Here is a 25,747-nt window from a genome sequence, read left to right as displayed (position 1 = left end):
CAAATATGAAATTGCAGAATTACCAGCTGTGGTATGTTACCTATTACCTTAATCAGCTTCTGTACCACATGACTGGAATCACATTAACTATTCTACAATTTTTTTTAAAAGGTTCAGGGGCAATCCTGGCAGTTACAGGCCAATACATCTAATTTCAGTACCCGGTACATTGGTTGAAATTACAGTGAAGAAAAGATTTATCAGACACATATATGAACATAATGTGCTGGGAAAGAGCCAATATTGCTTTTTAAAGGGAAATCATGCCTCACCAATGTATTAGAATTCTCTGAGGGGGGTCAATACGCATGTGAACGAGTGTGATCCAGGGGATATAGTGTACATGGACTTTCAAAAAGCCTTTGACAAGATCCCTCACCAAAGGCTCTTAAGCAAAGTAAGCAATCATGGGATAAGGGAGAAGATCCTTTCATGGATCAGTAACTGGATAAGAGACAGGGAACAAAGGGTAGGAATAAATGGCCAGTTTTCTGAATGAAGAGTGGTAAATAGCAGGGTCACCCAGGGATCTGTGCCAGGACAGTGCTGTTCAACATATTCATAAATTATCTGAAAAATGGGGTAAACAGTGAGGTGTCAAAGTTCGCAGATGATACAAACTTACTCAAGATGGTTAAGTCCAAAGCAGACTTTGAAGAGTTACAAAGGGATCTCACAGAGCTGAGTGACTGGGCAACAAAATGTCAGATGAAATTCAATTTTGTAAATGCAAAGGAATGCACATTGGAACACATAATCCCATCTATACATACAAAATGATGAGGGTCTAAATTATCTGAGCAGCGATCAAAAAACCTAACAATGTTAGGAACCATTAGGAAAGTGATAGATAATAAGAGATGTAAATATCATAATGCCACTATATAAATCCATTGTATGCTTGAATACTGTGTGTGGTTCTGGTCACCCACCTCAAAGAGATATATTAGAATTGGAAAAGGTCAAAAACAGTGATTAGGGATATGGAACAGTTTCCATATGAGGAGAAGTTAAAAAGACTGGGAAAGTTCAGTTCGGAAAAGAGATGACTGAGAGGGGATATGATGGAGGTCTATTAAATCATGAATGGTGTGGAGAAAGTGAACAAGGAAGTGTTATTTACCCCTTCACATAACACAAGAACCAGGGGTCACGCAATTAAATTAATAGGTAGTAGGTTTAAAACAAACAAAAGGAAGTATTTCTTCACACAATGCACAGTCAAGCTGTCTGCGAAACTTGTTGCCGGGTGATGCTGTGAAGGTCAAAAGTATAACTGGGTTCAAAAAGAATTAGATAAATTCAAGGAAGATATGTCCATCAATGGCTATTGCCAAAGGTGGTCAGGGACGCAACCCCATACTCTGGGTGTCCCTAAGCCTCTGACTATTAGATTCTGGGATTGGACGCAAGATGGATCATGCAATAATTGCCCTGTTCTGTTGATTCCCTCTGAAGGACCTGGCATTGGCTACTGTCAGAAGACAGCATACTAGGCTCGATGGACCACTGGTCTGCTAAAGCATGGCCATTCTTAAGTTCTCAACATGTTAAAACTACAGCTGCCTTGTCTATATTAGAATTTTAATAGATGTTTGTTAACATGTTTTAGCTAACACATAACCACACTTTTTCCTAATGAAGACAAGGACTGAGACTTGGTAGCAAGGTCTATAATTATAAGCTTTATGAAATTGTCTACCATATTTAGGTATTCACCTCAACTGTGAATACCTGAAGTGTCATCTCAGCATGCATTATATACAGTGAAAAACCTAGGAATGATTCTCTAGGGACACCTTGGGGAGGAGGGCTGGTGGGGTGGGGGGAGTGGAGGGGGGTTGCAAACACCTGAACAAGGATCTGGGCAGGATCTGGGCAGCACATTGTAGTTATATTATGTTGATTAGCAGCAGTGTGGCAGGGTTACTTCTGGATAGCACTGAAGGAGGCCAGGTATCCACAGCATTAAAGCTAAAAAAATATTAAAACAGAGAAAGCTACAGCAGTATAAAAACAGCAGTTGTTTAGGGAGCAGCAGACACTGCTATCACAAGTTATGTGACCAATCCCCCACAACCCCTGTACAAAAAGTCTAGTTGAGGCCTATATTTCTTCATTTACCTTATGTATATTAATTAAAATTGTAGCAGTAGTATTACTCTTTTCTCCCTCTCCTCTTCATATAATCAGTCTGCTAAGTAATAGCCCTAAGTCAATGTTTTAGGTGGGGCACTTAGTCAATGTTTTAGCGGCATTTGCTAACAAAGGGCATTTTTAAAGGCCCTGACAAATGAAGCAGGTGTGGCTGCTTTGGAACCCAACCCACCCTAAGGGAATGTTATCATGTACTGCTTACTTAGGGGTGAATTCAAAAGCTCCCTGTAGTGCGGCACTGCAGCTGATGGGCTCCTTAAGTGAAACTGTTCAACCTCTGCTTGTGTACACGAATGGGTACATATACTCACTACTTACTGAGGCTTTTGAACATGTCCCTCGGAGCTCTGCTGTGGTTACCGGGTTATTCAGCAAGTCATTATGCTGCTTAGGAACTCCCTACTGCAATGTGCACTAGACAGCATAGGGTATTATTGTAGCCATTGCCCTTGAATCTTTCTTGTTGAAGAACAATCTGTTCAATTAGCAGTTTTTAACAGCATATAGAATTGGGATAACATTTAATTTAATTTAAACTGATTTTATTTTTCTCACTTGTCTGAGGAGGGTAGTGCAAGTCACTAGTCAATGTTCAGATACTTGATTTCAAGTTAAGTTTAAAATGGTAAAAGAATAGTGATTTTTATTCAGGAGGGTGGTACACTACAATCTCTGTAGTTAGAGATAAGGAAATGATCTCTGTGTTTAGTGGCATCTGTTTTTGTTAAAGAGTCAACGATATAGTACCACCCCATTTGTTTAGTGCAAGTCTGCAAGACACTACTGCTGGTATTATGGATAGCTTTTTTTTAATCTTGTCAACTTGGTTTTATTCTGACCTGTTTCAATAAAAAGACAATACTTGCTGTCAAACATGTCCGATTATCACTAGACATGGACATCTTTTGTTTGAGAAAAGACAAGAAGCTCCCTAAATGTTGGTCCATTCCTTGTACCTAAACATTTATAGTTTTGGATTAGCTCACAGGGAGGCCCTCATTCCCACTTCTCCCTCTGCAGTCTTTCAGCCCTTGATCAGGTCCACAGCAACATCCCATTCGTATGGCCCTCCCTGGTTTTCAGCTACATTTCCAAAAAAAATTTATACCTCCATGTTATGGACTCCACAGCACCTCTTCATGCAGAGACCCAACACTGCAGTCCCTCTGCCTCACCCTCCAGATTTTGGTGTTCTGTGCAGTGATTTGCCCTCCAGCCAGGTCACACTAAGAGTCCCACCCCTTCTGGGGTAACAACATCCAAACACATTAGGCTCAATCCTACGTAGACCCTTTTCCTTGGCTCTGTAAAGTTCTTCCTCACTCTGTGACAAAATGCTGTCTCCCGGGGCTTTCTCCCTGACAGCTTACTTCCACCCAAGCTGTTGACCCTCACAGTTTCTTCCCTAGAATCTCTTGTATAGACTTATAGACTTTAAGATCAGAAGGGACCATCATGGTCATCTAGTCTGACCTCCTGCACATTGCAGGCCACCGCACCTTACCCACCCACTCCTGTAATAGACCCCTAACCTCTGGCTGAGTTACTGAAGTCCTCAAATCATGGTTTAAAGACTTCAAGTTACAAAGAATTCACCATTTACACTAGTTTAAACCTGCAAATGACCCATGCCCTGTGCTGCAGAGGAAGGCAAAAAACCCCCAGGGTCTTAGCCAATCTGACCTGGGGGAAAATTTCTTCCTGATACCAAATACAGTGATCAGTTAGACTCTGAATATGTAGGCAAGGCCCACCAGGCAGATACCTGGGAAAGCATTCTCTATATGAACCTAGAATCCTCCCCATTTTGTGTCCTGTCTCCTGCAGTTGGGGATTTTTGTTACTGGCAGTTGCCGATGGGCCAAATGCCATTGTAGGCAGTCCCTTCATACCATCCCCTCCATAAACGTATCAAGCTCAGTCTTGAAGCCAGTTAGAGTTTCCCCCCCACTGCTCCCCTTGGAAGGCTTCTCCAGAACTTCACTCCTCTGATGGTTAGAAACTTTCATCTAATTTTGAGCCTAAACTTGTTGATGGTCTGTTTATAACATTTGTTCTTGTGCCCATGCTGGTGCTTAACTTAAATAACTCCTCTCCCTCCCTAGTATTTATCCCTCTGATATATTTATAGACAGAAATCATATCTCCCCTCAGCCTTCTTTTGGTTAGGCTAAATATATTTAGCTCTTTGAGTCTCCTCTCATAAGGTAGGTTTCCTTATCCTTATCGCCCTTCTCTGTACTTGTCCAGTTTGAATTCATCTTTCTTAAACATTGGAGACCAGAATTGCCCACAGTATTCCAGAGGTCTCACCAGTGCCTTGTATAATGGTACTAACACTTTCCTGTGTCTACTGGAAATACCTCGCCTGATGCATCCTCGAACCTCATTAGCCTTTTTCATGGCCGCATTGACAGCTCATAGTCATCCTGTGATGAACCAATACACCCAGGTCTTTCTCCTCCTCTGTCGCTTCCAACTAATAAGCCCCCATCTTATACCAAAAATTCTTGCTGTTAGTTCTTGCCTAAAGGCACTTTGCACTATTAAATTTCATCTCATCTCCAGTTTTCAAGGTCACCCAGGTCTTCTTGTATGATATTCCGGTCCTCCTCTGTATAGGCAATAGTTCTGATCTTTGTGTCATCTGCAAATTTTATTTGCACACGCTCACTTTTTGTGCCAAGGTCAGTAATAAAAATGTTAAATAAGATTGGTCCCAAGATCGATCTCTGAGGAACTCCACTAGTAACCTCCCTCCAACCTGACAGTTCGCCTTTCCATATGACCCGTTGTAGTCGCCTCTTTAACTAGTTCCTTATCCACCCAAGCCTGCTTTAGGAGTCGTCTTCTCCCCAGCTGCCCTCTCCTTTCAGGAACATTTCTATTAACCATATCCTCAAAGGTATTTAGGCTCCTTTGAGGTTCTCGGCCCAAGCTCCTTCCTGCAGGCCCCCCTGTGGTTCCTTTCCTAGAGAGAAAACTTCAAACTTCCTCTCCTTCCCACACCTCTTTATCATACAGTCTTGTGTTCCCCACTGAATCTAATCCTTAATTACCGTATTCCCTCCAGGTGCCCAGAATGGGCTAATTGGGCTCTCCAACTCTACCAGCATTGTGTTTATACTCCATCAAAACCCAAATAATTGTTTTAGATCCTAATACTTCATTTTTGAATACTTGTATGTTCCAGATTCTAGTGCATGCCAGGTCACACAAATTCAAAATGGAAATGCTGATACTTAGCAGTGCAGATACAGGTTGGCATTGAGATTTTTAAAGAACTAAGGGAAAATCCAAAGGGAATATGGTCTGAGTGTTCTAGACTAGAGTAAGGGTAGAGACTGACTGTTGGCTGAAGAAGGAGCAAACAGAAAGCCAGTTGGCTTAGTCCTTGAAAACACCTGCAAGTGAAAAGCTTCTGGATCTCCCCAAGGAGTACTGTTGTCACAAGGATGAAGGAGAAAAATGTTCCTAGTGAAGAGTTCAGGGCAGGGGCTGGCTTTACAAATTTGATTAGTTCAAATGAAGCTTCATATCAACATCCAGGCTGGGATTTTTAAAGGAATTTAGGAGTTAGGTGTCCATCTCCTACTGAGATTTGAATGCTGAACTATTTTAGGATTTTTTGAAAAATCTCATCCCCAATCTTTTGAGTGTTTCTATGAACAAAACTTTTGAACTTTTGCCCACTACAAGTGTCATGCCAGGAATCTCTCATGCACTATATAATCTCCCTCAGTTTACTGCATGTCAAGAAGGAAGCTGGCTGTATTTTTTTGTTGCTCACTGCACGTTGAACTTTTCTGTATTTATTGAGCCTCTGGAGTTAGTTTTGCTATAATTTTGAATCACAATACGGCATCTCTTGAACCTCCCTGTTAGTATCTCTAAGGGAGATGACATCAGATTCTTGACTCACTTGTTAGGTGTGGTTCTTTAACTCCAATCTGATATAAGAGAGGAAAGAGACCTAGGGCAGAAATAATCCAGGAGGAAAGCCATAGGAACAGCCAAATTCAAAGAACTCCCCCGCTCAAGGAACTAGCTGAGGCTTAGATTTCTGTGTTATTGTTTGGTTATAAATAAAGCTAAGCCCCAGGAAAGGGGTGAGTTTAGACACTGACTTGGGATGCATAAATTGTTGAGGATGTGGAGGGACTCAGCTCATTGACAAGGCCTTAATAATAACAATGGAGATCCTGTGGCCTAAATCATAGTAGATTACTATGGTAAAGCACAGCTATGGCAACATAGGTTGAAAACCTCATGTACATCACACATAAAATAAGATCCATGCTCTCCTCCTTATCTGTAGTGGATACTAAACAAATGCAAATACTATCATTTCACTGTACACATTAAGCTTGAGGTTGAGTGCAGCTATATCTTCTATAAAAAAAAATCCTAATCTACATTCAGCACTTATGAATTCTGTGAAAGGACACACAAAACTCTAATTGACAGTTTGTTCTTTTTATAATTATCCAGAAGAAATATTACTTGAGATTTGTTTCTGCCTAATTATCAGCATATGCCAATTTTGGTTTTGACCTCACCCGTTCCCCTTCCTATTTACATTCTTCCTTATTAAACTGCTGCCTGTGTTCTTCAGCTGACTGCATTTAGAAAGGTAATCTTTATTGTTTTCAAGTGTTTCCCACTGAAGCATTTTCTGTAGCATACATGTATAATTACAACATTTGTTATTTATTTTAAAGCATTTTACTATTGCAACTCAACTCTTCATTCAGATGCTCATTTTTTAGAAAATCTTGGCTGAGACTATTTTGATTCAAAGAACTAGTAATAGTGTTTGAATGGGGAGGGCTCCCATAATACTCTGAGCAGTTAGTTTTAGGAGAAAATTTTTCAGGAAAAAAATTAGTATTCCAGGCCCAGAGTTAAAAGAAGCACTGTGGAGTTTTGCTGTATTCTGTCCTTTCATTTCTAGGGTTTTATTTCCAAGAGTTTCCCCCCTCTTCCTTCTTCCTCTTTTTATGTTTGCCCAATCACACTGACACTTTTCTGTAAACCGATGATCTGTGCTCCATTATTATTCCACATTAAACTGCTGCAGAATGCCAGTCAGGCATTATGATTTTTTTCACTCCAGCTGTGCTGAACCACAAGGAGATATGAAGTAATTGACCTTGTTGTTCACTGAATTGTACAGTGCTTTGCTACCTACTGCTTTGTGCCACTTACTTCATTTCACACATCTTCTAAAGTCACAACCTTTGTAGTGGATATTACTCTCCAACACAGACAAAAACCACCTTTACAAAAGTAAAGCATTAAACATGATCAGTCCAACATCCTGGGAAAACAGAGGCCAAGCAAACCTGCAGTACTAAGATGCAGGATTCCATTTGTGAAGATAAGCATTTGGAAAAACTCTATTGGGCAGTTAATCCCTGGTACTCTTTGGGGGAAGAAACTATGCCTTTTGTTATGTTTCTAAACCATCCAGCCCCATTGTGGGTGCTACCTGAAACAGATAATGAAAGCATAATAAAATGATGTTACTCCAGCCGAAGATCCATGACTGAAGTCAGTGTAGTTACCTCAGGGATGAATTTACCCCTAAATGTTTTACAACCCAATTAAAAATGTATGGGGTATTTTAAAAGAGAAAAAATGAAAAGAAAATTATTTGAAGTTTTTTGACATAAAAACAAATAGAAACAAAGAACTCACCCTGTCCCCTCATTCCTACCCTCCTCCTTTCCAAGTTCTCATCTTCCCTGCTCTAGTTCCAATCCATTCTTTTCCTATTTTCTCCTAGTTGGTGATAGCTCCTGCATCTTAGCTTACATGTCCACTCTGCCTTGTCTGATGCAGGAACATTAAAAAAATAGGGCCAAATTATACTCTTATGAAGTTGAGCAGCACTGTGGGAGGAATTAGTACATTAGCAGAGCAGTGGTGACAGTAAGCATTCGGGCTGTTAAAACATACTACCTCCTGTGTACTAGGGAGAGCATTATTTAGCATGCCGTTTCATACCCTTGCCAACTTCAAGAGAGCAAAAATAATGAGTCAGATCCCCAAAGATGTCAGGAGATTGGCACCACTAATCATGAGATATTAAAAATATGATCAAATCAAATTTGTAGTCTATCCTTTGACTAACTCCTGTCTATCTTCCGGCTGCATGTGCGAGATAATTTCAGGTTGAGTCAATCTTTAATGCAGGCAAAAATGCATGCCTGTACTACCTCTGATGGAGATCCCACATACCCTCTCCTCACCCCTCAAATGTGGGAACTGCCACCCATTTCCTATTACTGTCTCGACACCCGCCCCCCGGCTCACTCACCCCCTATGCCCCCAGGTTTTCTCCTCTGCCCATATCGCAAGTAGATGAGAAGTACCAAGGCAGCACAAGGCAGAAAAGATTTGCTGCTGGGTCCAGGGCCCCAGACCCAGCAGCAGTTTACCCCATCCTACCCCTCCACTGCCTCCTGCTGCCCCAAGTCCAACTGAGTGTAATAGAACCATACACTGAAGGGATAAGTGGCAGGGCAGGTTTATGTTCTCAGTCATGAGGTACTTGCACACCAGATCTTTCCAGCCCTGAAAATTGTGGGATTGGAGAACTTTCTCATAGGATTGCAAGAGCTCTTCCTGCAGGAGCCAAAATCCTGTGATCCATCATTGTATGAACAGAGTAGGCAACACTGCCTTGCCCTGGCTGCTCAGAGGGGACTCCCCTTTCCCACCACTGCCCCCAAGCTGGGGGGAGCTGCCATTCTGTCCTCTCCATCTCCCACACAATCACTGTCCTCTGCATCCCCAGCCTCCTTCCCACAGACCCCAGTACCCGTCTCTGCCTTCCTCCTGCCTACCCCGCCACATTTCCTGGCACCTTATTCCCCTGAAGCCCCTAAGTCTGCTCCCTGCTTCCCACAGTGCCCTGCTCACTCTCCACATTCACCTTTCATAGTCTGCTGCATTTTACAGTCTTTGTTCCTTTTCTAGCCCCCTAGACCATCAAGTGGCAGCCATTGTACCTGTGGGCATGGCTTCAATTTCATTGAAAACAATGGGAGGTGCAGCCAGCTTTATTAAGGGCAGCCTGACTGTTAGAAATATTATTGGAGAGAAGCAGACCCTGTTATCAGAAATCAACAGGCACAAACTTATGTACTTTGATCACATCAGACGTAGATATGGAAATAATCTTGAGAAAGTTATCCTGGAAGGAATAGTGGTGAGTCATTGTAGTAGGGGATGACCAGCGAGAAGACTGATAAGGTGGAGTCTGGCAGATCACTAGAAGGTCAACTGCTGAGTGCGTTCAGTTAGCAATGGATTGAGAATGACTCTGAAAATTCTGCTACGATGTCACCAGTACTCACACAAATAAATGGACTTTGCATTACGTTCACTTTCGCAAGGAGATAGAATGTTGGAAAATGGCAGCCAACTTGCTGGCTTCAGCCCTATTGAAAGTAATAGAAAATGGTGGCCATTTTGAATAAGGGAAACGTCATGAGGTGGCACCTTTCATCAGATAAGCAAAAAGACACCCCAAACTCACTAGAGTAGCAATAAAATCATTAGAGTTAGCATTGCTGATTTCTTTTTTTAAAAAGAAACAAATTCTTTACCCAGGACAACCATCCCAACGCTGAGTGGCTAAGGTTATGGCCCTGACCATGCCCAAACTTTGAGGGCTAGGTAGCTACTAGTTACCGTAAGTAGCATGGGCTGAACTAGTGCCCTTCCATACTACCACACACATGCAGCCACTGCCTTCAGAGTGCAAGAACTGATCCAGGCCATGATCCAGTCCTCTTTGTTCCAACCAGCAAAGCTGACCAAGCACAGAGAGGAACGGGATCTGTAATATCTCGAATGACAGTGGAAGGACCGGGCACTCTTGTGCTTCCTAGGGGGATGGTGCATGCTTCAGGCACCATATCTTCTGAAGCTCCTGCTCGGTTTGTACATTTCCATACAGCCTCCCACCTAGGACTGTGCCTCCCAGGCAAAATTAAGCTTCTCTGCTTAAAACAGTCATATCGGTCATGGGTGTTGGAGTGCTTTGGATTGGGACTCTCAGTATTCAGACTGGAGGAGTCTTGGAGAAAGGTGATGTGAATTCCCAGATTTAAGGCTATTCAAGCCTGTTTGCCAATCCATGGCATATAAATAGAGTCTCAAAGGAGACTGCCAAAGTTTCAAGAGAAGAAAGTACCATTTGAGAAGAAAAGAAAGGAATTTACTTATAGAGTGAGAAGAAGCAGCCAAAAGTGAGGAAAAGAATAATCAATATTTAAATATCTCAGCAATCAACCACACAAATAAGAGATACTAGAGTATCATCTTTTACCAATATAAGGTTCCTGGTAGTTTGAAAGTTTGGGAGAATATTTTTAAACCACTCCCTTCATATTTTGGGTTAATTAAAAATAATTTTAAAAGGCCTATCACTTGGTTTTAGTTCATTTTGAAAAACATGATTCCCAATTCTAACTAAACCAATGAATTTAGACAAGAAGTTTGTTGCTAGACAACAGCAAGCCACAGAGAATATATAGTCAGATACACAATGTAATAAGAAAGGCAGAAAAACATTAATGTATTCTTTGTTCAGAATACTACTGTATATGCTCTAAATCACACCCTACATGACAACATGGAGAAATTAATTTCAGATACAACTTGAAACTTTTTTTTAAAAAAAATCCTCTCTGTTCACCACCAGTAGACAACTATTATTAAATGCAAAAATAAGACTTTTCTTGAGTGGGAAAGGATGTCTTATTTAACTGCCTTTTCATCTATGACCTAGTTGATTCTATAGCACTGGAAATTCTAGGTGCAGTGAGTAAAATTAATTGAATGATCTCAGTCCCCAGAGGTCTGCATTACTTAGAAAAGATCTACAATCCATACAATATGCTAGGCACATTTGCCAGTTTCCTTTCAAAGAGACCCAGAAGTGAATTAATTAAGAAAACACAAAGGTACTTGAATTCTCCTTTTTCTCATTTAAAAAAAAATGTATAAGATTTAAGTGTCTTTCTACCCTGAAAAGTTACTTTGTATGAATGGCATTGGGGGTTCCAGGTTTATTGTGTCTAAATAATTTCTATATGTAGTGTGCTCAGTTAAAAGTTAAAAAATGTTTTTCCCTTAGTCTGCCTGCCCTGCAATCTAAACCTGGACTCTGAGAGCCCACCGGGGTTCTTTCCATCTCATTCACCATCACCAAACAAACACGAAGCACACCAAATAGAATTTCAATGACATCTGTGCACAACTTCATTGTCTTCAGTGGGATTGCACAGGTATAACTGACTGGAACATAAACAACAATCTGGATGGTGATGCACAAGATGAAGCAGAATCTTCAGTTCACTCCTAGCTATTCTGTCTTTATAGGCTGAATGAGTAAAAAGCAGCAAAAGCTTATTTGTCACATGTCAGTAGATATGACTGAAGACACAGAGGAATTAGTTCTGGTGCTGAAGATAGGGTGCCATTTTTGCACAGTTGCTTTTCAGAATAAAACTGCCCTTTCATGTTAAGGTGATGGCAAAAGGCACTTTAGAAAGCCCTAAATAAATAGATGGGATGACATGCAGGAGCAAAGCTTCCATGAAACACTCTTCAGTAATTTGTATATCAATAAAAAGGAAATCTGAATCCAGACACAATGTTTTGGAAATATTTTCCCCACAATCACTATACCATACTGCCTAACATATAGCCTGGGTTATTGTGAGCTGTGCTGTTATTTAACTCTTCAGTATAGTCTAAATCCTAGGGAAGAATGGAAGAAATTGTCCTACCAGCATCAGCACACTGAGGGGATCCACACACAAAAGGAAAGGAGACCTATTTGGCATTGTTGACTTGACCTTCAACATATGGAAGGTCTCTGCAGCTCCAGGTACCTATGCACACAAACGGGATGGGATAGGGAGAACAGGAGAGCAAGATCACCATGCATTGTCTTCTCCCTCCACTTTAACCTCTGGGGGCGGGCGTGAAATCCTATCCCATACTGTTATCCTACTAGGGCTATGGAATCTCCTGCACAAGGATTTCCTGCCAGCACAATTCCAGGAGAAGCAAAGAATCGTAGTGCTGATATGGAAGCCCAGGATCCCCTGTGGACAGACACGTCTCCAATCAGATTTTCAGATCTCAGAAGATCCACAGGGCTTGAGGGCTGAGAATATTTTCTTTGTGTATGAAAAGAAGGGGAATAAATCCTGTCACATCCAAAATGGAAAAATTTGGAGGCAACCCCACTAGAGAAATTGCAATGGACCACTCACTTTTTGAGTACTTCCTAGAGACTAGATTCAGTACCGCAGACCTTTTCTCAGCCCTGCAATGCCCTGCAGACTTCTAGATGACCTTGTGGGAGGTCTTCAGTAGCTTGGCCCTCCACCCATGTCACAAAGTCCAAATGAACCCCTTCTGGGTTATTAAAGAGTCCAGCACCTAACCGTCTATTTGCCCTTACAAGGGTCTTCAGCCCCAACTCTGGGTCCTTTAAATTTGTCCCTTTGTTCAGGCTCCCAAATAAGACCTCATCCCTTCTTGGGATTTATGCCACCTTATCTGTGGCCAGCAGGGGAATCCTGGCCCACCCACTACTCCAGGTTCCAAACCAGGGACCTTATACACAGCAGCCACATATCACCTACTCCAATCCTCTGCTACTATCTCCCTGGGCCTCTTCCTACCAGGCTCTTTTATTTTCAGCTGTGTCTCAGGACCAACATTCTCAGGTCCTTCTTCCTCTGCAATCTCAGTATAAGTGCAGCAAGCCATAAACTCAGTCTACAGGTCAGGCTCCTTTGGCTAGAGAGAGCCCGCTTCTTCACTCTTCTGGTCCCAGCCAGCAACTGACCTGCTAAACCCCTATGACAGTCTGTGTCCCTGTATTCACCCCTTGCACACTATTGTAATAATCTTTGTACAAAATATGCCTTATGAGGTATCATTTGAAAACTCATAATTTACTGGTCAATATTGTCCTGGTAAAAAATGTGTGGCAACATTGTAAGGTGAAGTTATAAGATTCCACTTTATGGTATTATTGACACGTTCCAAACCACGGCCTGGATCAGCAAACAGAAGGTGGCAAACAGGTCTGTCTCAAACAAAAGAAAGCGTGCTCTGCTTAATTTGCATTTAATCAGTAAACAGAGTCATCAAGCACAAAGGGAGTTCCAACAGGTAGGGAAACCAGAATGCGATATCCTCCCCTGTAGACATTTTGTCTCCTGAATCTCAGCTGGAAAGGTTTTCAAAGAGGGAGACTGTAGTGAGGCGGATTGGCCTCCCACAGACCCGGAGTGGGAGGGGCCACTCCCCCCAATGGGGGACAGAGATGGACACTATAAATATGAGGGACGAACACTCCAAGGTGTCCCTCCTCCCCCTCCCTCAGCTTCTGTCCATTGATTGACTATACCAGAAGAAACAAAGGAAGCAGCAATTACACAGAAGAAGGGGTCCTGGCATAGAAATTTGGCTAGTAAGACTATTGAGGGCATGTGGTGAGAGAAACTTTAATTTGACTTTAACATAGTTTAAGTTAGGCATTAGTTCTGCTTTATCTTATTTCTCTTCTAAGCATTTCTGACTTTTATGCCTCAATATTTGTATTCACTTAAAATGTCTCTTTGTAATTAATAAACTTTTTATTGTTTTATCTAAAAGTGTTTGAACTGAAGTGTTTGGGAAACTACATTTGAGATAACAGCATTTGTGCATATCATTTCTATTAATAAAATGACAGACTTCATATGAAGAGCTTGTATTGTCCAAGAGAGGGTTGGGTAGTACAAGACATACATTTCTCGGGGAAGTCTGGGACTTGAGTGTGCTGGGAGGGTCACCCTGCAATTATAGGTGCTGGAACTAGAGGTGCTGGGGGTGTGGAAACACCCCCTGGCTTCAAATAGTTTTTATCATATACAGGGTTTACAGATTAGTTCAATATCTCTCAGCACCCCCACTATACAAATTGTTCCAGCACCCCTGCTGCAGTGTAATTCAGGCTAGTGAAAACCTGAGTGTGACTGGCAGGTTGCCAGTGCACACAAGCATAGCTGGGAACGACTTACATGCTAGAGGTTGTTTGTGAGCAGTCCTGGCGTAGAGGCAAAAACAGCAAAGCAGTGTAAAGAACACCCCAGGTTTGAAGGACTGTCACAACCGCTGCAGCTCCTTTTATCTGAGCCTGCTGGGCACTGACTGGCTGCTTCCATGAGACCTCTCTAGAGAGACCTGGAGGACCCACCTTTGCTTCTCCTTTCCTGTCACTTTGCTGCTTCCAGGGTCGGGGTGAAGTAGGACCGCAGGGCCTCCTGCAGGGAGTCACAAAGGCCAGCTACAATCTGTAATGGGAATCTTATGAAACAGTCCTCACTCCTACAGCTTTTCCCTCAGAGAGAGACAATCACTCTCTCGGTCCATACCCAGACAAAACCTCTATTGAAGCATTAGGTCCTATAAGTCTACTTTTTATAAAATTAAAAAAATGTTACACAGGCATCTCTTATATCTGTATCTCTCTTTCAAAATCCTGTAATATTTTTATGAAATGGAATCCATCTTGTGCTTTGGGCTTTTGTAACCTGAGGCTCTAGTCTACCATCCCACACATTTAAATATAAGGAATTAATAAAGATATTAGCATAAGAAACACTAAGCTGTTTATCGTTCATGCACAAACTATTTTTCACAGCAGACAAGCAATCCATTTTTTGCCACTAAATGGAAAGCATTCATGGTCCTGAGCAACAGCTGAATTTTGTGCAGTACTTACATTTCTTAACCTGGATTTGTGTGTTTTTCTCACACAAAATGTTATAGGAAGTTAAGCCTTGGTTTTGCCTTCAAAAGGGCAGGGGGAAGGCAGGATGAGGACTCCATCTCCCACATTTGTAATTTGAATTGTTGAGCTAGTTACCCATTAATTTTTCAAGCATTCATGTAGTTCTGATACTGTTTGGGCTGTGACATAATTGGCTTTAATAGCCCATATATTCACATTGCCATTAGTACAATCTGCATTAATACATTAACATAGCAACTCTGGCACCCAGCCAATAAGAAGTCTTTAGGAAATGAAGGATATGCAGTCCCAGGAGAAAGGAGCCCCCTCCTAGTAAATCCATCAGTATATTCCAATGTTTGGTGCTAGAAATTTCTGTATCATAGTAAGCTTACATACCTAATTTCTTAACTACTAATTGTATTCCATTATATCTGGAATTCATAAATGTAACATCACTAAAACATAACATTTTTTTCTCTAGCATTCCATAAAAAAACCAAAACATTTTTACACCAATTTTGACTGTACCCAAAGGGTTAGAAAAAGCACAAACTGGAACATCTCCCTTTTGTCATTTACCACACACCAGAATGAACAAAATTGACACGCCAAGGCACAGGGAATTCAGAAGTGAAAATAAATGAGTTTCAAATAAACTGTTGTGCAGAATAATAATGTCTTCAAAACGATCCTAATCTTTAAAACCAAAGTAGTAATTAAATAAAAAGTAATGCAATCTCAACAAAAACTGCACTCATTTCAAATAACAGCACTAGAACCCCTTGGAGTAATAGCTACAAAATGTCCATCATGTTTATATATGTGAAGTTTATGCCTCACAAGTGCATCTTAATATTGTTTATATGGTGTTTTGTTTACAAGGTTATAAAAACTGATAGGCTCTTAGGTGTTAAAAATATTAACTGGAAGTATATGGTATATCACTCTTTGGATTCCCAGATTACCCTTTTATTTGGATCTAAAAAATTTAGTGGCTTTTTAATGCGAGGTTGTGAGTGGCAACCTACTGAGAGGAAAAACAAATCAAAAGCAATTGGTTAATAAAAAATTTAAAATAAATCTGCTATGAGGATATTTTCTTCCAGTCATGCAACCCCTTCCCCTACATTCTTCTCACCAGACTGGAACCTTGAGTTAACCTCCTCCAACAGAAGAATTCAATGAAGTCTGCTTTCCATTTGCTTTCTATTAGGCCTTCACCTAAGGATCTTTTCCTGACAACTTTTTTTAAAAAGGATTAGTGGTCATATACAACCATTTTATTTATGAAGAGTACTGGTAAGTTTCTTCTTGAGGATGGGTTGATGAATACTGATCTATAGATATTTCCACAAAGAATTCCCTTTTCCAAAAAGGCCTCTGCCACCAATTGTTCACAATAGCACTAAAGACAAACAATTTTCTATCAAGGAAGATGGTGACCCCTGATAGCATTAGAGGCCAATATATTCCCTGAGGATAGTTTGACTTTCTTTTCATTTAGAACAATAGGAGATGAAAGTCCTCTGAAAAAAGGGGGAGCTATTGATGGAATTCTTTGTAGACGAACATTACTCACCAGTCCCCACTGAAGAAGAAATGTTCAGTTATGAAGAGTAATAGCAAAAATGTCTTTAGTCCTAAAGAATTTCAAAACAACCAATTGCACCACATCTACTCAACAGAGAGGGCAGGAAGGGGAGACTACAGGGGCATATGCTCTGGTTGCTTTCCTCTTCTCTAGAATGAGATAAAGCAGCCAAAGCATACTGGTGATTCTGGGTCTAAAAGTTAAGATAAGGAAAAAAAAATGAAGATTTAAGGTTAATACTGTATACCTTCCTATCATTATAAATATTGCATGGTAACATTCCCTTTCATTTCTTATTTACTGTTCATGAATGACATTTATAATCATTAAAAAAGCAAGAAAATTCCCAGATAAAAGTTATATTAAAATGGAATTTGAGAGTAAAATAAGATGTTGCAATTATCCCAAAAACAAACATTATAAACCTACTTGGTTGATAGGTAATGTTAACATAACGAGAAGCCCAAATATATTCGTGCATGGAAATGCACAGCTAAGGAGCTGAAATAACCTCAGTTCCACCCTGTAGTGAAACTGAGGGGAAAATATGAAGAACAATCTAATGCAGTTTTAAAATACAATTTCTTCTAATCACAGTGTCACTATAGGAAGGAATTAAAGTTGTTTGAGTGCATTAACTGTGCATTTCCATATGTAAAAATGTTTGGATTTCTTTTAAGGTTAAACTTAATTTTGAATTTTCTGCATTTATAATTAGATCTTTTGATTTTTGGTTTTACTCAACAAACATGGACAAAATGCTCCCAATACAAAAAGAGTGAAATTTGTTTTTATCCAAAAAACACCTGAAATGGTTACTTGTATCTAAAGGGTGTCTACATGGGAAGAGTAATACAGACTACAGGGGGTGTGATTTCTAAAGCGCACTAACATGTTGTGCATTGACTGGTACATGTAGACCCTACTAGTATGCACTAACGGTTCCCTAGAGTGCTTTAACGTAGTGCTGTTTGAAACAGCTACATTAAATTGCACCAGAGAATATTACAAAGATTACTCATTACAATATATACTACTGTAATGAGTGTGTATATAATGTACATTACTCATCACAGTATATACCAAAAAAAAAAACCCCAAAACCCTATTTTGGGGACTTCAACATAAAATTTAAAAAAACCTCTGAAAAATAAAATTAATATACCCCCCTCCCCCAAAACAGAAACCCTATTATAATATTCGGCATGAGGACAATCAAACAATCCTGTAAGGCAGTGGTTCCCAAACTTGTTCCGCCGCTTGTGCAGGGAAATCCCCTGCCGGGCTGGTTTGTTTACCTGCCGCGTCCGCAGGCTCGGCTGATCACAGCTCCCACTGGCTGTGGTTCGCTGCTCCAGGCCAATGGGAGCTGTTGGAAGCGGCAGCCAGTACATTGCTTGGCCCGCACCGCTTCCAGCAGCTCCCATTGGCTTGGAGCAGCGAACCGTGGCCACTGGGAGCCATGATCGGCTGAACCTGTGGACCCGGCAGGTAAACAAACCAGCCCGGCAGGGGCTTTCCCTGCACAAGCGGTGGAAGAAGTTTGGGAACCACTGCTGTAAGGTATTTTACCCTAAATTATTGATACATACAGACAAACTTAACATAGCTGATAATACATAAAGATGGGATAAAACTATTTCCCAAACATCTTCTCGTATTTGATGCACCAGTTGAAATCCAAGAGACAGATCCTCAGCTGGTGTAAAATGTCATAGCTCTATTGACTTCTGTTAAACTGTTTTTTGCAACAGAGGGGATGATTTAAACTTCTGAAAGACTTGGTACTGTAGCAAGGTACTGGCTTGATCAGAAATAGAGAATAATAGAACCGTCATGAAAAGGCTGACCTCACAGAATTTACAAGTACATTTTGCAGACTCAGTGTGTTTGTAAATGATTCAGATAATCACGCAAACTGTTTGGTTTCTTAGCTGAGTTGAAACTTCAAATCATACAAGGTTTATTCATCACTATTCATCATTCCTACTTAAGGGTATATTCCTCTTTGAGCTAGGGGGAGAAAGAGGATGAGTTAGCACAGGATTAAGACTGGTCTAGGACCACCCCCTATAAGGAAATGATCAAAAGCAAATCTATGAGACAAGAATGTCACCAAGATGTCTTCCCTTTCAGCCCACTTGCTGCAGGTCAAATTTTAAATAGTCCTATGTAGGGCAAAAGTGGTCCTCATGAAAAAAAAAAACAACTACAACTTCTATCATCCCCTCCCCACTGGGCATCCACTTCCTCCCAGCCAGGTTCAGGAGGGACCCTTCCCCTTCCCCTGCATGGCTCTCCAGAAGCTACAGAGAAGCTGAAGCAGCATCTGCATGGCAAGCAGGGAGCTGGAGAGAAGCTGAATTCAGAACTTATTCCCCAGGAATCAGATGCAGAGCTGTACATGGAACAGGCTATGGGGTTCTAGATACAACAATCGGGTGCTGGTCTGTGTTGGGAGATGCTGGGGGTGGGCAAGAAGCCCATGAAGATGAGCCCCCAAAGAGAGGCACTAACTGAACCTGGCTTGTAAACCTGCAAAAGCCTATTTGCCCGGAATAGAGACTGGCCTGGAGAAGGCACCGCAGGCACTTGCCCTGAAGAGCTCTGACTTATTATTGGACTGTCCTAGGGTTGCCAACTTGGTAATATTTTAAAAACCAGATACTCCAGCAGGAGTGCTGGAACCTCTTCTGCCCCGCCTCTTCCCCCTGCAGCCCTGCCTCTGCCCTGCCTATTACCCCCAAAGCCCTGCCCCTGTACCACCTCTTCCCTTGAGGCCCTGCCCCATCCACTCCTCTTCCCCCTCCCCCCTCTCATTAGTGCTTTTCCCTTCCCACCCCTCACTGCTCAGATCAGGAGGGACTTGCCTGGAATGCAGGTAGGAGGTGGCCCTGGCTGAGTAGGGGCTGGAACCGGTGATGAGCTACCACTCGCAGTAATCGGACTTTGGGTGTCCAGTCAGTAGATCTGACCAGACAGTGTCAGGTCCCCTTTTCGACTGGACTTTCTGGTCAAAAATCAGACACCTGGCCACCCTACCAAGGACCCAAGAGAGAATTGCTATTGCTCCTTTGAACTGTAACTGTTTCAGTCTCTGTACCTAGGGTATTTGCAAACCTTCTCCTTCCTGCCAGCCCTAGTAAAATACCCTTTCCCTTAGCCATGGGTCTAAGTGATTATTGGGACCCACCACAGCTACTTCTACAAGGCCTAGCTTGTGAATCTCCTAAAGTGCTTTCTGCCAACCTGCATGCTACTGGCATCCTAGTGGTTTGGTGTACTGAGCAGTCTCAATCAGTATGATCATTTCATATTTTCAAAGATGCCAGCATTTCAAATCTCTCATGTTTTTGCTATGAAATTTTCTGCTGGAAAAACAATGAAACTTATAGATCATGAAGTGGACCAGTACAAAATATTGGAAATTTACATTTTTATCTGTTTCACAAAGCCTGTGTACCTACTTGAGCATTGTTCCAAATGTGTACAATATGTTTTATGATACACAGAAAAGGACTGTTACCATTCCTATTGAAGTCAGCAGTGACATCCTACTGGTTTAAATGGGAACAGGATTGGAACCAAAACTGATAGTCATATTCCTAATTATTCATTTTCCCTGTGCAATGAGGCATCCATCTGTCTACTCATTTAGTTATACAAAAATAACAGAGCTTTCCATGGGGATTGCAGCATTTTATCTACTTTAGGTGGCATTGTGAAGGTACTTTCCCTGATACTGCAGAACTTGTTATATTCTGAAACCAGATTTTGAGATATTCCATTTCCCAGAAGGCTAGTTGGAAGACAGACAGGAGGCCTAGAAAGCCAGGCTCAGCTCTGTCTTGCAGTTTCTGAAGGCTAATTCAAGTACAAAATTTAAAAAACAGAGAATGCAGATGTTGTTCTGCTGGTGATAAAATGGAACCTGATAGAGGGGAACATGCTTAAAGCAAAAGACTCATGGCCAAAATAAGAAGGCTAACATGAAGAATCAACCTGGGGTTTGGGATGATGCAGAATCATAATTGGAGCCTTATTTATCACATTTTCCTTCACTTTTAATTCTGTTTAAAGAGAATAAGTGATGATACATAATATATACTGAATTTATGTTTATGCCACTAGCTCATAGCTCCAGGAGGAACTGACTAGTGATGACAGAACTGCCTGCAGCGCTGCCAGTTCCCAATTTACTATTTCCTTAGGGTTTCACTTTCTATCTATATTTCAAGGTGCAAGTTTTCAAGGAATTACTGTTCATCATATGCATATTTTAAAAGACTCCGTTTTACATTCATATTGTATATAACTTTTCAGCAGATTTCCCAAAAGGAAATTAAATAAAATCTAAAAATATAGAACATGAATATGTGGGAGCATGCATTAACATGCTAGAGGAATTAAGGACTCAAAAAACTCATTTGGTGGAACAAAGACACACTGTTAATAGATTATAAGACCAGAAGCGATCACGAAAGCTTATGCTCAAATAAATTTGTTAGTCTCTAAGATGCCACAAGTACTCCTTTTCTTTTCACTCTTTTACAGGAGGTCAGACTATATCATCAAACAGGCCATATTTATAAACTGTGATCAAGCACCCTTTAACCTTCTCTTAAATAAGATAGACTCAAGAAGTTCAACCTATCACTATAAGGAAAGTTTTCCAACCTTTTAATCATCCTGGTAGCTCTTCTCTAAACCCTCTCCAATTCATCAGCATCTTTCTTGAATTATGGACACCAGAACCAGGCATAGTATTCTAGTAGTGCGCCAGAGCAGTGGTGGGCAACCTGTGGCCCATCGGATAATCTGCTTTACATTTGCACTGCTGCCCACAGCTCCCAGTGGCTGCGGTTCGCCGTTCCTGGCCAATGGAAGCTGCGGGAAGCAGCGCAGGCTGCAGGGACGTGCTCGCTACCACTTCCAGCAGCTCCCATTGGTCGGGAATGGCAAACCGCGGCCACTGGGAGCTACGGACGGCTGTGCAAATTTAAACAAACTGTCTGGAGGCCTGCCAGCAGATTACCCCAATGGGCCACAGGTTGCCCACCACTGCCCCAGAGCCAAACACAGACGTAATATAACCTTCCTTTTCCTGCACACTATTGGCCAGTTTATACATCCTAGGATCACATTAGGCCATTTGGCCATAGCATCACACTGGGAGCTCACATTCAGTTAATCATCCATCATGATCCCTAACTGCTTCCCACAATAGAGTTCCTCATTGTGTAAGTATGGCCTGCATTCATTGACACATAACTTTACATTTAAACAAAAAAGCCTGTTAGTATGGTAACTGAGCCTCCTACACTATAATCACCTGAACTGCCAATAATTTACAACTATATACACCTCATAACATATCTCAATGGAGCTTGAAGTCAAGTATATGCACTGCAATATAAGATTAAAAATATTTCATCTGCCACCATAAAACGGAGAGAGAGAGAGAGCTAACACACTAGTAATTTCAGTATGTAACCCTTCTGCCAGGTGAAGCCAGCAACAAGGGCCAGGTTCAGTATCTAGTGGTTCCTTTTCGACAATACAACACAAAATCATCTTGAGCCCCTACCTAGTGAGCTGGGACAATTACACACCACCCCCTGGGCGCCTCTAAGAGGCAATACTTCCCCCTCACAAGCACAGAGTCTGAGTGTAGCAAAAAACTTTTAATAAAAGGAGGGAAATAACTCAGCATTAATTTGTGGAAACACCACAAACGGGGCTCATAAACATAAACCATGAGCGAAAGACCCACCCCCAAGTAAGTTGGCCAGTGTCCTTTTCCCCTCAAATTCTTAAGTCCAGCAACCCAAAAGTCCCTATAACACGCCCGTCCCTTCTCTGCACCCACTCATAGTTATTGTCCTTGGATGGTGAAGACCCAGAGTTCAGAGGTTTATCCACAGAGTTCACCTCCTACCCTGGGTGGAGGTGGAGGGGGGTGTAAGAAGGCACCTTACTCGCTCCACTGCTCAGGCACTCACTCGCCACCCCTCTCTGTGGGACTCTGCTCCTCTCTGCCAACCACCTGGCTTGCCGCTCACTTCACCTCTCTACCAGCCACCCTGCTGGCCACTCACCAAGATGTCTTCAGGGTCCACTGCTTAACAGAGCTCTCAGTTATTTCAGCTCTTAGTGGGGGAGTCTCACTTCTGGTGCACACTGGGTAGTCTCTTGCATCAGAGACACTGTCACCAAACAGGTCTAATACTTAGACCTCAGTATCAGTGATTTCAGCTCTACAGCATGTAACAAGACTCTCAATTGAGTCTAAATTAGCTCTGTTGTTACACAGTAGAAAGAGGAAGGATCAGATGGTGTCTGGAGCCCTTAGGCAGGCCCCACCCTCTCTCAACTCACTGGGGTTTGGAATCCATGTCCGTTGCCAAACGAGTGCCATTTAGTTGAGGGTGAGTCCTCAATTGGGAAACGCCAAATACAGTTCTGCTGCCCTGGATTCACACAGTAAGGATAACAACCCTTTACTACTCCTGCCCAAATAACAAGGAGACTGGGAATCCAACACTAGCCAAAAGTGACCATTTGGGCAAGCAATCCCACCACACTGAGCACCTAGGCAGATTGGGTTTGCCCATGCAACTGAGATCAGCTCCTGAAGTCCTCTTCCACAGCTCATCACTAGATGTCAGGGGAGAGCTCAGACTCTGCTTACAAGTAGAGCATTAATATTGCCAGGAAATACCCCTTAACCATCCCAAGACCAGATATATAAAGCCAGATCCTGCTAACCTTACTCATAGTAAAAATCAAATCGCTACATACACTAAACCAAAAAACGGCAAAATGTTTTGGCTCCATATTATATATTTCTTAACATAGAACCACTGTACATTTTGTACAGTTGTCTTGCATTATGGATGAGATTTTTCAGAAAGCCCTTAACATTCACCTAACAATTCTCATTGAAGTCAGTAGGAGCAGAGTTAGGCCAACACTGAGTGCTTTTGAAAATCTGACTGTAGAGGGGTACCATTCATGGCTAGATATGATCGGATATAGGGATAGGTGGCATGCTTTAAAATTAAATCTCTCCCATCTCTTGTTAAGAGCACTTTAGTCCTACCTTGCTTTTGAAAAACTCTTAAACTGGATTGTGTTTCCCTGAAAAACCTGATGTCCTGGCCAAGGTAACTGAACTGCGCTCCTAAAATTCTGTTAATTGTTTTCAAACTAAATACATGTCTCTGCACCCCAATTGTTGGGGCATTTTGGTTTGTTGCAGTCATTTAGAAGAAATAAAGAGGTCCAAAGAGTCAAAGGTGTTAACATAACCCAATCAATGTCCAACATTAAACAGTTTTAAACACGATTCAGGTTTTGGTATACAGACACCTCAGCCTTCTTAGTTCTGTGACAAACACCATAAAAAAAATCCTTTTAACCTTTTATTAAACATACAAAAAAAAGAAGGAAAAATAGTTAAAGCATTTGAACTGTAAAGTATTAATTAAGGCTTTCATTTTAACTAAATCACCTTTTTTTCCCCTTTTTAGTTTTTAGAACAATCCCTCGATGGTCTGACAGTCTTTTAGATGGTATTAAAGATGGTAATAACTATCCTTTCTGGGGAAAAGAGAGGAAGTTAGTTGAGTTGGGCTGGAGCTCTTGTTATTGCTGTTGTTATTAAAGTCCAATCCCATTTCCTAGAACACAAAACAAACAAAGACACACACACACAGAAAATAAGAGGAAAGATTAAAAAATGCAGCGTCTGTCTCTATAGGCTTCTGGCCTATTTCTAGCAGCCAGAAGAGAGAAGCCTACATTGTTACAAGTATAATGAATATTTTGTTTAAAGTTATTTCATAGACTGTTGTAGTAATACCATACAAATACTGGGCCAGATCCTCAGCTAGTTTAAATTGGCATAGTTCCATTAAAGTCATAGTTCCGATAAAGTCCGTGCTAAGTCAATTTATACCAGATGAGATCAGGCCTACTTTTTAAAGTTTTAATTTCTTCCTACACTTATTATTCAAATTTTGTTTTAATTTGGGGGTGTCATGTTTTTCTCTCTTTTAAACTCATCACCCAGAAAATTTATTCTCTCCTTGAGAGCAAAACAAACCGATTCTATCTGTAAAATCATAAGAAAAAGACCCGTCTGTCTCATGTTAGCAAGACAGTTAATTTTTTGGCCATCACAATCAGTTTATACTAGCAACAAGGATAGTGGGCCTGCACCAGCTAGATAAGGTCTGGCTGTTTATTAAGCATCCTTGTCAGAGCCTCAAGCTCTTAACTATCTCCAGGTGGTTTTTATCTAAATGATACAAGATCACTACATCAGTTCTTGCTTAAATATTAATATTTCAGAGTTATTTCTCCTGAGGTTTGAAAAAGTTGTAATATAGTTTATGAAGTTTTAAATTAAGTGGTTTCCACATCACTACTCAGACCATAAGTAAAAAGTAAGAATTTCTACACAGATCAAACCAGTGGTCCTGTAGTCCAGTATCATGTTTCTGACACTTGACAGAATCAAAGCAAGGGAGAGAAATCCCATAATAGGGCTGATCAAAAACCAGAAGTTCCACCCTGCAGGGAAGTTCTGGTATTTTGACATTTGTTTTTATCTGGCATCAGAATGAAAAGTCAAAAACTTTTCGCAAAATGAAAAGTTTCCCAAAAAATGTATTTAGAAGCATCCAAATGTTTAATTTCAACATTTTCAATCAAAATGAAACATTTTGAGATACTCAAATGGAATTTTTTTGTTTCAGGTTCATATTAATCTTTCCATCCACATGAGCCACCACAGTGCCTCATGGGAAATGTAGTTCCATGTCCCTTCTCCCTCCATTTTCCCCTTTGAATCCTGTTTTCTGGATTACCTCTATCTCCTGTGATACATCATGGTCTTTCCTGATGGCTGAGTGGCACGGTTCCTCATGGGACAAAATATTACAACTCCGATGATACACTGCTTAGGTGGATAAATAGATGGATTTGAAACAAAACATTTTGTTTGAAAATTCCACCAAAAATAATTTTTTTTCCTGTGGAAAATGTTTATGTTAATGAAACTCCATTTTGCAAAGGGAAAATGTCTCATTCAACATTTTTTGACCATCCCTACCCCATAGCAAACTATTCGGAGATCATCTACCCACAATGGAAGTTTCTTTCTAGACTCTAGGTTT

At 41.2% G+C, this 25,747-nt stretch overlaps 1 long non-coding RNA gene across 1 annotated transcript in view; it reads right to left on the bottom strand.

Moving 5' to 3' along the window:
- Nucleotides 1–25,522, bottom strand: part of LOC141986574 (uncharacterized) — a 32,724-nt gene extending 7,202 nt beyond the window's left edge. The window contains exons 1-2 of the long non-coding RNA XR_012639328.1: nucleotides 25,439–25,522; nucleotides 24,079–24,247 (exon numbers count right to left, since the gene is read on the bottom strand). This is a non-coding gene — a long non-coding RNA (uncharacterized LOC141986574). The remainder of the gene's footprint in view (nucleotides 1–24,078; nucleotides 24,248–25,438) is intronic.
- Nucleotides 25,523–25,747: the final 225 nt, after the last annotated feature.

Source organism: Natator depressus, chromosome 1 (assembly GCF_965152275.1).
Source record: "Natator depressus isolate rNatDep1 chromosome 1, rNatDep2.hap1, whole genome shotgun sequence".
NCBI lineage: Eukaryota > Metazoa > Chordata > Testudines > Cheloniidae > Natator > Natator depressus.
This window is presented reverse-complemented; position numbering and strand designations above follow the sequence as displayed.